Source organism: Anser cygnoides, chromosome 15, assembly GCF_040182565.1.
Source record: "Anser cygnoides isolate HZ-2024a breed goose chromosome 15, Taihu_goose_T2T_genome, whole genome shotgun sequence".
NCBI lineage: Eukaryota > Metazoa > Chordata > Aves > Anseriformes > Anatidae > Anser > Anser cygnoides.
This window is the reverse complement of record NC_089887.1, coordinates 6824787-6837220: the sequence shown is the minus strand read 5'-3', so window position 1 is coordinate 6837220 and position 12434 is coordinate 6824787.

The window sequence follows — 12434 nt, the reverse complement described above, 5'->3', positions numbered from 1 at the left end:
ACCAAAGTAACCACGAGCTCTGTTTGGAAATGACTGACAGCGTGCCTCAGGCTGCTTTTAGCTGTGCTCACGTGGAAATACCACACCACACAGGTCTCCTTTGTAACCCTCCCAGAATGGATATTGCTCCCCAGGAACCGGGACAGCTCCCCAGCTGTCTCGTGGCCTATGCTGGTGGAGTAACAGATGTCACTCTGCATGGATGACTGGGAGATTGCAGGGTATTCTGCTCTGTGGAGTAACACTAGCCTCAAGTCGCACGTATGACAGGTTCTAATCATTCATTAGCTCTGATTGTGGCAGAATTACAGAAATCTTTACACACGATACTTCTGGTGACTGGCGTTGCTGATGTGCTGGGCACATCTGTCCTGACGTTTTTGATGAAATCAAAAATCTCCTATCTGATTTCATCCATGCATAAGAAGTACAACTAAAACAATTGCCCAGTCATGACAGAGAAGCCAGAAGGTGAGAATACCTGCCAGTTTAACATGAGCATAGCCCTGATGCAGAGGGATTCCTGAGGGCCATGTATCTGTGATGGCCGTCCCCCCTCCTAGCCCTTAATAGAAAAGTGCCATCACTGAGGTAGAAGAGCACAGAGAATACCAGTAATGTGAAGTATTTGGGCCACAGACATCCAGCCTGTTAAAGTTAACTTTTAATAAATATACTAACACAAAGGAGATTCCGAAACACTGGATGGCTGCTAATGTGGTGCTGAGAGTCAGAAGTAGAATGGTGATGGCCCAGGTGACTGTAGGCCAGTTGGCCAGCGTCAGTGCTAAGAAAAGCAGTGGAAAGCTGACAAAAGCTTCAATTAATAAAGGTAATTAATTAAAATAATAAAGTATAGAAATATAATTAACACCAGTAATCATGATTTTATGGAAAACAGGTCTCATCATATAAATCTGATTTCATTCATTGATGAGGTTATGAGTTTGGTTGATAAAGATAGCTGCATAGATGTAACACACTTGGAGTTGGTGAGTCATATGGCTCAGCAGAACACAACATGCTGATTATAAAAACATTAGGAAACATCTGTAGAAGAGAGGCTGTTTGTAGCACGAAATGGTTGTGTGCCAACCACAGTGTGGAGCTTCAGCAATGGGCTGCAGCTTCTGACATGTAGGAATCAACATCAGAAGATAAGAAGAGATTAACTGTGGAGAACGATGTGCAGTATTGAGCAATTCAGGGCACTTAAGATACATTTTAACGCAGTCAAATGAAAATTTTCACAGCTATCAATGGGGAACATAGGCCGTGCCTGCAGCAAGGAGGACTATACAGAAAGATGGAAAGCCATGAGTCAGGACAAAGTTAAACAACTGGAAATGAGCCCTCCTTTTTTTTTTTTATCCTCTGATACACTGAAAGAATAGAACACGGGAAGTGGGGAGGGGAGAATATTTTTATCTCTGCACACAGCCCCTCTCCTCTTTTAGCATCTGCATTTTTTAGGGCTGCTGAAAATTGGAGTGAGTAAAGAAAAAGACTAAAACCATTCAGCAAAATATTTTACATACTATTTATGGAGTTTAATCAGTTTAATTTACCAGCAAGACCATGGAAAGGTGACTTGATTGCAGTGTGTTCATACAGACAAAAGAAAACATGGGGTATCAAAGGACCCTTTCATCTAATGAAGCAAAGCATAACTAGAGTCAAGGTCCTAAATGTGAAGCCATACAATTTTAAGTGATCAATTATGAACACATTTTAATAGGGAAAGTTATAAACTGCTTCTATAAATACTGAGGAAATGGTGGATTCTGCAGTTTTAAGCATGTACAAATCAAAACTAGACACTAGTTACTCCTCTGAAAAAAATAATGAACCAAATACAAGTTTTTAGGCTGAATATAGGGGTAACTGGCCTTCATTGAACAAAATGCCAAAGTAAATGATCTCATGGTCCTTTCTGTCTTGCGCTAAATGAAACCCTGAAGAAACAGACTGCTTTTTCTGTAAAAAAAAAATAAATTCAGGATGACTTCTGGTTTTCAGCCAGTCCCAAACATGCCTTACATTTTTCAGAGTTTTGACTGTTTTTCCCATTCTTCCTTGAGTACTTCAAGCAGATCAGTACAAATATCGATAAAACATATTTCCCACCAAAAAGGAGATTGTTCAGTCAATAATTTCCACTGGCATTCATATATTTTTACATGTTTATGATGGTCTTTACAAAGTGCTTGATTCCTCTCAGCAATTCCCGGTGAAAACCAGAACACTTTGTCATTGAAACGTCCATACAATTTTGGTTTGTAATTTTTTTCTTACCCATATTTAATGTTTTGTGAGTAGTCAATGAAGTGAACAAACCTGATGTATGAAGTGGTTGTTTATTCCTACCTTTACATTCAAAGTTACAGCACTAACCTCTGCTAAGGTTTTGCATTCCTGTAGCGTGTGATGGGACCCCATTAGCGTGGCAGAACAGTCTCTCACTGCGTCACTCTATGTGGCATTGTATTTTTTGCATATAATTTTTGCTCAACAACAATACATGGTAAAATAGCATTTATGTAAATTTGGGGTCAGATACAAAGTGCATTAAAGAAAATGAAGAATATGAATTAACCTAATGGAATAGGGCCTCCAGGACCTGTTTATTCCCTGGTTCTTTATGTTATGTCTTAGCCCTTTCCATCGGTTTTGGCGGGACAAACTCTGCAAACAGGCTCTGTGCAAGGCCCTGATGTCTGAGCCAAGATCTCTGGGAGAAAGGCTTAGAAACAGCTGAGGGGGAAGGCACCGATGCTGCTTCACGTGCTCTGACCCACCCAAAACGGCTCACACCCACAGAGCGAAAAACTAAAGAAATAAAATCCTTCTGACGGTCATCTGGCAGCAAGGTCAAGGCTGAGTTTTTTGTTAGCAATATGGCCAGATACATGCTGGCTTATCCTACTGGGGAATTCCAGTTTGGGAAAACAAAGGATGAAGTGGTATTTCCTATTGAAAAGCATACACTCTGCTGCGACCTACAGGCCACAGCTGGTATCCTTCTGCCAAGAAATGCCTTTTTGGGGGTAAGATATTTTTTGCTTTGTGGTAATAGAGCTCTTCAGTATCAATGAAAGGAGAAATAGGTACACTCTGTTCCCGAAACTCTTTCCTAACAAGTACTAACATGCTGTCATCCATCCATCTCCCGCCCGGGCATTTACAGCTATGCTCTCTATATCTCTAGCACTGTGTTCACGAAGTCCCAAAATAATCCTCCTCCATACATTTGTTTGAGGTATATTTGAAACAAGCACACAGCAGAGTCACTTGGAGCTGCACACTTCGTACCAACCTCCCTCCAAATGACATGCAGGACTTGGGGACAAACCACACCTGAGGTGTCAGTACGGAGTAACCTCGGGCTCTTTCACTACATTTTCTCCAGCTATCAACTTTGAGAGCACAATTAGTCAAGCAGCCAAGCCTGTATTTCAATTCCAGTACTACAAGCACATGAAGATAATAATGTTTGGAAGAGTCTTCTCTTCTCTTCCACCCCCAGGGAGCTCACAGCCCCTTGGTTTTGCTGACAAACATCAAAATTCATTCCATGTTCCGGGTCAAAACACCACTAGCAGTTATGGGAAAAATCAATCAGGGACTCCAAAGAGGCAGACATGGGCTTGCTGGGCTGGCATAGGTCCCTCTCACCATCTGTTTTTCCCTTTGCATCATTTTCCTGTTCCGGGATGGCTGTAAACATCAAAATTACAAAGTAAAAATAACATGGCCAATTACACTGCACAAATAATAAATCACCACATCACCTAGAAGACAGGTACAAGTAGGGCTTAGAAGCTGTGCTTTTCTGGTCTTTCAACGCTCGTTTGTCGCTCACTTATCTACCGTGCTTTTGAACATCCCCTCACACACGAGTGCTTCATGTGCTGTCAATGATTTGCTTGAATCATACACATTTCCAAATAACTGCATGGCCCAGCACCTAATAGTGAGCTCAGAAATCAGAAGCAGTTTGTAAATCATTCACAGATCAAACGGAAAACGAAGCCTTGGAAAGTACTATTTGAACAGCTAGAATATACTTAGCAATATTGCAACAAAATGTTGATACGTCGAAATCAATAGGATCTGACAGACTAAGTATAACTCTGCAGTCACGAAGTGAGTTTAACTAACTTCAGAAATATTACCTAGGCTGGGTGAAGATGAAAATCGGCCTTTTCCTTTATTGAGGGAAGAAAACAACAATTTTGTGCACTGTGGTCGCGTACAGACTTCACTTCCCTGCTGCCTCACCACCCTCCCGATAAGAAAGCGCTTAACGTCCCCGACCCAGGGTGCTCTGATTTTGCTGATTCTCCGAAGGAAGTCAAGACATGCAACATGCCTTCGGTTCAGACGTGGCCAGAGCCCAGAACGAAGCAGCGTGACAGGACGTGCACCAGAGCTGCAGCAAGGGATGAGTCAGCCTCCTCTGGCCATAAATCTCCGTCATTGCAAAACTCCCTTCCATTTATTCCAGCTGATCCTTTCCCCTGATTAATTTTGTAATGGAGTAATTTTAAAAGCACAGTTACCTTCTCTGAAGGAGGTACAGGATCTCACGGGGAGAGCGTTGCTAGCTCACATGATTTTTATCTCGAGTCTTGTGATTTTTTTTTAGCGTTTTTCAGCTTTGGCTGCCAGGAGCATGCAATGACATGAGGATCTCAGCTAGCTCCTCTCTTAGTTTTTATTAACAGTAATTTTCTAGACTTTATGATTGTACCCTAAAGACCCAGAAATCAGAACACAAAGTAAAAAGGGGCCAATTTAATCTGTTTAACCATGATTTTTAAGACCTCTGTGCAATTCACAAAAACCTAACTCAAGATATTTTTTCTACCCAAGTTGGCAGTGCTTTTTCCTTTTCAACCTCACTAAACTGGCCCTTAATATTATTCTAATTTAACAGCCTAGGTTATTAAAGAAGTGGGGAATACAAACTCTCTGGAGGCAGAACAGCAACCTGTAATATTTTTTTGGGCGCTTGCAAAGGGCTTGTTGGTGCTGGCTGGGGAAGGAGGCCATCGGAGGATGGTGCTGGTGGGAGGAGCAGCACCTTCTGCAAAGCAAGTCCCCATGCTTGTGGCAGAGTCTGTACTCTGCACAAGGTCATCTTCTTCGCCCCTTTCCACAGGACTGCAACTAGAGCCAGCTTAGACTCAAGGAAACACCTCGAAACAGAAAAGGGCAAATTACACTTCTTCTTGCACTTCTCCAGCTCCCAAGCTGGGTTTCTCCTCTGCCTCTCAGGGTGCCAGAGCTGTGCACACCACGGGTGCATCTGAAGTGTTACTGCTCTTTGAAACAGAAAGGCTTGCAAATAAATAGGGGTTTTAATCCTCTTTGCTCTCTCCTTGAGCATTCAGAAAGGGGTTTGCTAAGGTCTGCTGTGGCCAAACGATGTGGCAAAACAGGGCCAGCACTGCCCTGTAGCTGACAGCTCTGAGAGCCCATAAAACGAGAACACAACCAGATTTGCCCCTGCAGAGGCACCTGACCATCAGAGCTGCAGTGTGCTTCAGGGACTGGCAAGAAGCTGTGTGCAAGTCACCTTTTCCTCTCTGAGAGAAGCGGCTTTCCTGGCAGTGGTTCAGGGACCAGAGCTTGCAAAGGAAGCGCCTCTGCCCAAAACATTGCAGCAAAATATGCTCTGGGTGCCCACTCCCTCGCCGAGTTGTAACATTCTTACTAGCTGGTGGCCATAACATGACTTCTGTTATACTTGGCATCTTCCTGAAAGCCTCACCTACTGAAAGCATTTAACTGAGAATTTTAACCTTGAGAACAAGCAAAATAGAAAACAACTGGTTAGCTCTGACGATTTTGGATAAAAGCTCAAAAACAACCTGGGCTTCCCTTGAAGGCACCAAAGGCAAATGGAAACATCACCAGATTTTGTATTTTGCTTTTAGGTATTGTAAAGCCAAGCTCCTACTTTTAGAGGACCTGACATCATCCTTGCATGGGAGGAGGCATTAACAGCTTAGCTGGGCATTATCTTTGAGAGAAAAATCATTTACCAGATATTAGCTATCTCCAGATAGTAATGGGCCGGTGAAGAAAAATGTGTTTTGCTTAAGTGTTCATTACCATTGCGAGTTTCGCTTGCTTTAAAACAACTTGCATATTAAGTAGCAATAATGTAAGCCTCATTAAGGGCTGCCCATATGTCTGCCACTGAAAGGACACACAGCTCTGGTACTGTGGAGAAAAAAAAAAAAAAAAGAAAAAAAAAAAGAAAAGGCTTGCAATGGTAAGCTGTTCCCAGCCTTCTCCACTGGTGTTCCCACCCTGCCAAGCTCCTCATCCAGGGAGAGGCTCCCACTTCTGCTGCTGGATTTCAGTCTTTCACCACCTGCACTCATTCATCCTCTCTTTTACAAAGAGCTACTCACATATCTTTCCCTGTGTCAAGTGTTATATTACTCTATTATTGGTATGCCCATCACTAAATTGGGCTACCAGGGAAATAAAGGGATATTCAAGGAGGATGAGTGAACATATCAAAACCTAGCACTAAGGAGGCATTTATCCCAGTACAAATGGAAAATTATGCTTACTTGTACTGAGCTTTGCACCAGCGAGGAGAGAGACCCAGGGAGCTAAGCCTCAATGCTTGATAATGTATATAATATCTTGAGGAGAAGGGCATTGACAAATTGAACATGTAAATATGCAAAATTACATTTGTAAACTTGCAGATATATATTTGCACACAAAGATGTAGATTTCTAGGCGTGCTGCATATTCTGGGGATGTGGAGATTTGGCTCTGAGTGAAAAATATAACGTTTGGTGTATTAATAGTCAGAACCAAATCAATAATGGAAGAATTTCACCCAGAGCTGTAAGATGTGTTTTATTTTTCATGCCTCTAAGCAATGAATATTGGTGTTTTCTGCAATGTATAATACAAAAGAACTTTAGTTTCTTCCAAACATGCATTTTTATTAAGTTAGAGGAATAAAAATTCTGACCTTGAAGCACAGCCATACTAACATTAATAAACTACAAAATAGGTACGATCCAGTTTATCATTATGACCCGGTAAAATGAGATTAGCTAATCATGCAGCTTAATTTCCAAACATCTATATGCTGCTACTGTTTGTTTGTAGTTCTGGCAGACAAGCCTCAAAAGGATGAAAAACATGATTAAGGTTTTATTTACATTTTCTTTAAGTATCAGCAGCATTATATTACAGACAACACTTTTAATCACCTAGCCAGTTTTGTGTTTGTAAAGCACTACTTGCTCATAAATTCTGAGCCCTGATTTATTTTCTGACAAATCATTGCTGGTTTTATGTGCGAACCTATGGAGCTTGATCTAACTCTCATTTAAGTCAAGAATCAACGGCTGTCACGGACCTCTGGGCATTCAACCAGGTCCACCTGGTATTTTTCCAGTCCCTAGCAGTCACACGATAGCATCTGAGAACTTGCTGCTTCATCTCAAAACCAGAAGTTGCGTTAAATTTACAGCTTTCTAGCCAGCCCTAGGAGAGGCAGAGGTGAGAATGCTTTTACAAACAGCAGACCCCAGCTCCCACAGACCACGAGGAACCACACTAACACATAAAACAGCCATAAATGAGGGGGTACCAAGGCTTCAAGAGCCCTGGTACCCCTGATTTCTCCTGCCTTTGTGCCCAGAGGCTGCCCGCCCAGCACCTCAACTCCTGCCTCCTAGAGGGGAGGGAGAGCTGCAAGGAACCGGGATGGGCATTCAGCACCCTCAATCCTGTCCTTATTTTAAGTCATCTCCCCCAGGAAGTAAGAGTCAGAATGACTGAATAGTTCATCCTAGCTTGTCAAAGCACAAATACAGTCTGGGGTGTTTTCTTGAGGGCTTTTGTCCAGCTTACATTGAAATGATTCGAGAAATGGGGGTTCCACTATCAAGCAGACTTTGCTGTTTGGAAAAGCACTCCAACAGACAGCTTACATTTTCTTCTGCACATTTTCATGCTGTCCCTACCCACAGTGCCTCCTTTCCACCACCTGACACAACTTTTCCCGTGTGTTTCAAGCAGCTTCCCCATTCCCACCGCCCTGCTTTCTGCACGGGATGGAGCAAGGGGAAAGGCTGGCTCACATAAAATGTAGCTTTAAGCCCAGATTTACCTCCAAGGTCCGGGGAATATTTGCTCCTTGGTTGCAATCTCAGCACAAACTGGTGATCTTGAAACAGATCCCCTGCCCTGGGGATGTCTCCTACGTTGCTACTGACAGCTGAATTACTCACCTCCCCGGAGCTTTTATTTAAGCCATGCATGCTTCTTTAGGCATCCCTCCCTTTACAGCCCTCCTGCCCAAACTGACATCCCTCCAATCTGTCCAAGGGAGCTTTTGTTCCCCCAACCTACTCTATAGAAACAAGGCCCTCTGCAAATTGCAGGCCATCCTTTCAATTATATTTCTATAGTAATGCTGGCACATTAGTTCCACTTATCCTTGGTTAATAGTTCAGCTTATATTCAAACAGCCATTAACATAAAATCAACACAGCAACTTTCGTATGAATTCTCATATCATTAATCCATTTAGAGTGGATACACAGTTCACACTTCAAATTCACTTAATTATTGACTTAATAACATTTAAAGAGGCCATGGTCTTTGGCTCCATTGGAATGTAATCTTTTTTTCCCCTTTCCCTGCTTTTACAGCTTTTCTGCAGAAGTTAATTTTGCAAGGTTTGAATAATGCTTGGAGGTGTGACATCTCTGGGAGAAACCCCCATCTAACTATTTTCCTCCCAGATTTGATTCAACTATTCTCTCCTTGTTGTTGCCCATGTTCAATGATGTTGTTCACACTTCACTGCCTGTTACTGGGCAAAAGCAATTGCAAGCAGCGGGTCTTGCGTTTCACGTTGAAAAACGTCAGGTTAAGACTTGCCTGAATCCTTGCCTAATTTGTGCCACTGCTGGAGGCCTTTCCTGGAGATTTGTCTGTTTCCAATATGACTCCGGGCTATAGCCACAGATCTGGGGAAGAGCAGAGAAACGTCCGGGAGCTGTGGGGAAATGCATGCCCAGCTGGCACGCAGCCGCATCCCCTCCAACCTCCTGCCAGGGACCCAAGCAACAGCAGAAGAGGGCGCTCAGCATCACACAGTGCCTGGGCTGGATCCCACCTCGCCGTTGTGCAAGACAGGGCTATCTAACCAAACAAAAGACAAGTCCATGCTGGACATTCTGCTTGGCAAAGACCCTGAAAATTACTGGATCCATCCCAGTGATCGTGGTAGCCCAATTCATCAACTTAAAGCCACAAATATTTGCTCCAGCTACATTGGAAGCCATATCTAGCAGTATAGACGTATCCTAAACACCATTTCTCCTCTCCAAGACATCAGGGCAAGCCCAGCATCCTCACTGGCCACAGTACATTTGCAGCAGTATATTGGCAGGAAACCTGCTCTATTACAGACACCAGTGGAGACTAATTGCATCAGCACGAAGCATTCAGCTTTCTGCTGGACAAGGGTCATTGGAGTCTGAGAGGCTACGCTGCTTTTCGCTGCCTTTCACAGGGAAGTGAGCACTTGGAAGATCCTATCAATGGGCAGGAGCCCAATTTTATTAATGCAGCTTGCCACAGACGTCAGCAAAAGCGGAATCAGATGCACAGTGCTGCAGGATATAAGCAAATGTTTTCATTCAGACGTTGTAGTAAAGAGGAGAACATCCCAGGATAGATGATAACCGTGTTGTGTGTGGTTTCTTCTTTTCAATTGGGCCTTAGGGTGTTTCCCACATCTTTACCACACTCAGCACCATTCCCTCTTAATTTAGGCACATGGGAATTTACAAGTAGCAGTGTTTTCGTGGGGCTGCCTTTAAAAGAACAGGCAGGTGCTAGATAAAACCAGGTAAAGCTTTGCACCCATGTTATTACTTGTTTGGTTATCGCTCCAAGAATAAATGTTTTTTCTTATTTGAGGTTTATCTGCACCAGTAAAAGAAGTCCTTTGTTGGTTAATGTCTACTGAGGCATCTCCTTAATTTATAAGGTGACACTGCAATCATGCTTTTACTGTAAGACACAACAAAAGCAATACCAAACAGACTCAAAAGCGCTCCCGAAATGCTCTGTGACATTTCACAAATACAACCAAACATCTCCCTGCTCTTCCTAAATTTGCTGCAGATTTTCTTAGTATTGCATTTACAAAACACAGCCCTCATGAACAGTTTCTCTAAACAAGGTCCAAGCTGGATTTCAGGCACTCTGCAGATCAGCTCCCACCACAGAGCACGCTGATCTCTCATTCATTTGGAAGAAAGAGCCATCAAAACTGTTATACAAGTTCTGCGATGGGGCTTCACACTACTTGTGATCTACCTTATTTTGGGGTGGTTTTTTTTTGGTTTGTTTTTGTTTTCTTGTGTTTTTGTGTTTTTAACTGCATCAAGTATGCACTGCTGTCCATGTGGGGTTTTGCTGTAGGATGCCACATATTTTTCTATTGTCTTTTCCTTTCCCCCAAACCACAGAAAGCTCCTCTGCCCTGTATTTTATTTATAAGATTTTATGGTTTTTTTTTGTTGTTGTTGTTTTTTGTTTGGGGGGTGGGATTTGGTTTTATGACTTTATATTTTTGGCAGGAAAGTGGAAAGTAGCTGTTCTCAAAATCTCACTGTAATGGTTTGCCATTTGTCTGAGAGTGTTCTACTTTGTGGAAGAAGTCAGTTTCAACAAAGACACATGCAGGAAAAAACAGCTGTCTGTTCCTAGCCCTGGAGTTGTCAAACAACGCTCAGGACCAGAAATATTTGCTTCTAGGAGCTAGCAAGAGGAAGAGGTCTGCATGAGACATTTAGTTCATGCATGGGCCAAAAGCTCTTCTCCAGCTGAGAGGTCACCTATGCTTTTTTGGCTGCGTTTTGTCCAGCTTTAGATTTGCTATCAATTCAGCACCCCTGGAACAGGATGGAGTCCAAGTCTAAAAGCCCAGAGTCATTTGAAACCCTTTTTCTCTGCAAGCCAAACTCCTCTCATTTGATATGGCCAGAAGGATGGGGAAATGGGGCCTTAGAGAGAGCATGGAGCTGCTCAATACGAAGCATCCTCCGAGCCCACGTTAACACCACAGCTCCACACTGCTCCCAGCACCCACTACCTGGTGTGGCTGTCCTCTCACCAGCAGAAGAACGCCTCTCCCAGTGCATTTTATTCCTCCAAGCCCAGGACTGGCTCACATTAGGAAGGATTTGCTGGTGCAGTTTGACCACACACACCCCTAAGGGAAATAGAGCTCACACCCATAAAAATTCATTTGTTAGGATAGCTCCAGTTGGTTCTCTGAGCCAACAAGCTATTAGAGCAAAAGGACATTGTTGCTATATCTGTGCCTCCAATTAAAGCTCTTCTCCAAAATCAAACAATTGTAGAAAACCGTATTTCTGTGGAGAAGTAAGGTAAGGGTCAGCATTCAAGAAAAGATTTTTATTTTTGGAAGGAAATACATATACAGTCCTCATCATTTTTTCACTTCAGTAAAAGAAAGCATGGGTGGATACTGTTAGGAAACAGTTTTGAAGAGAGGTCACAAAAAGGCAGGGAAAATTGGCTATTTAGAATTAGAGGAAAAGCTCATGTTCCAGCACACTATGATTTTACTCCAGCAACTAGGAAAGATGGGTGAGAAAAATTAAATAAATCATAATACTATTATTTCATTATTTATAAATGAATGCAAACATTGGAAAGAGATTTGAAATAGGAAATTAAGCCAATTTTTTAGTTACTAGCAATAAAATGTTAACTCAGCATTAGCTGCAACCAATACAGTGCCTTTCACTCCACTGATTGATCTTAATTGGCTAAATGAATGCACTTCATTTTCGGATTTTATTGCCAGCATCTTCTGCCACTTTCTATTACAATCCATTATGTAAGATACCTGATGATCATACCTGAATATCCTTCCACTTCGTTCTCACTTTCTTTCTCTAATTAGTTGGTTTCAGCAAACCTTGGGCACTCGAGTCCCATTGCTCCCCAAAAGACAGCCGCCTGCCAGCTGCTGACAGCCAAGCATCAGTGCAGCAAGGGACTGCAGCAAGCCTAAACCATGTTACATCCAACCTGACTGAGAGCAAATAATTCTTCTGCCTGAGCCTCTGCCTTACTCAGGTGTTGCACTGCAGAGGAGACTGCTTTGGTTCATTTATACCTTTCCACTAAAGCACGTTCGCACATTTTTAATGGGGTTCCTATATATAGATGTTTAATGAGAGTTGTGTGTGTTTCAATATTCTTTTTAAACCTAGGTAATGTTAAGATACGTCTCTGAGTTTTACTCTGGGTTTCAGGGTGCAATCCTCATTCTCCAGAGAGATGGGCTATATGAAGGGGAAGGTGGGGGAGGAAAGCCCAAGAATTTGGATAACGTG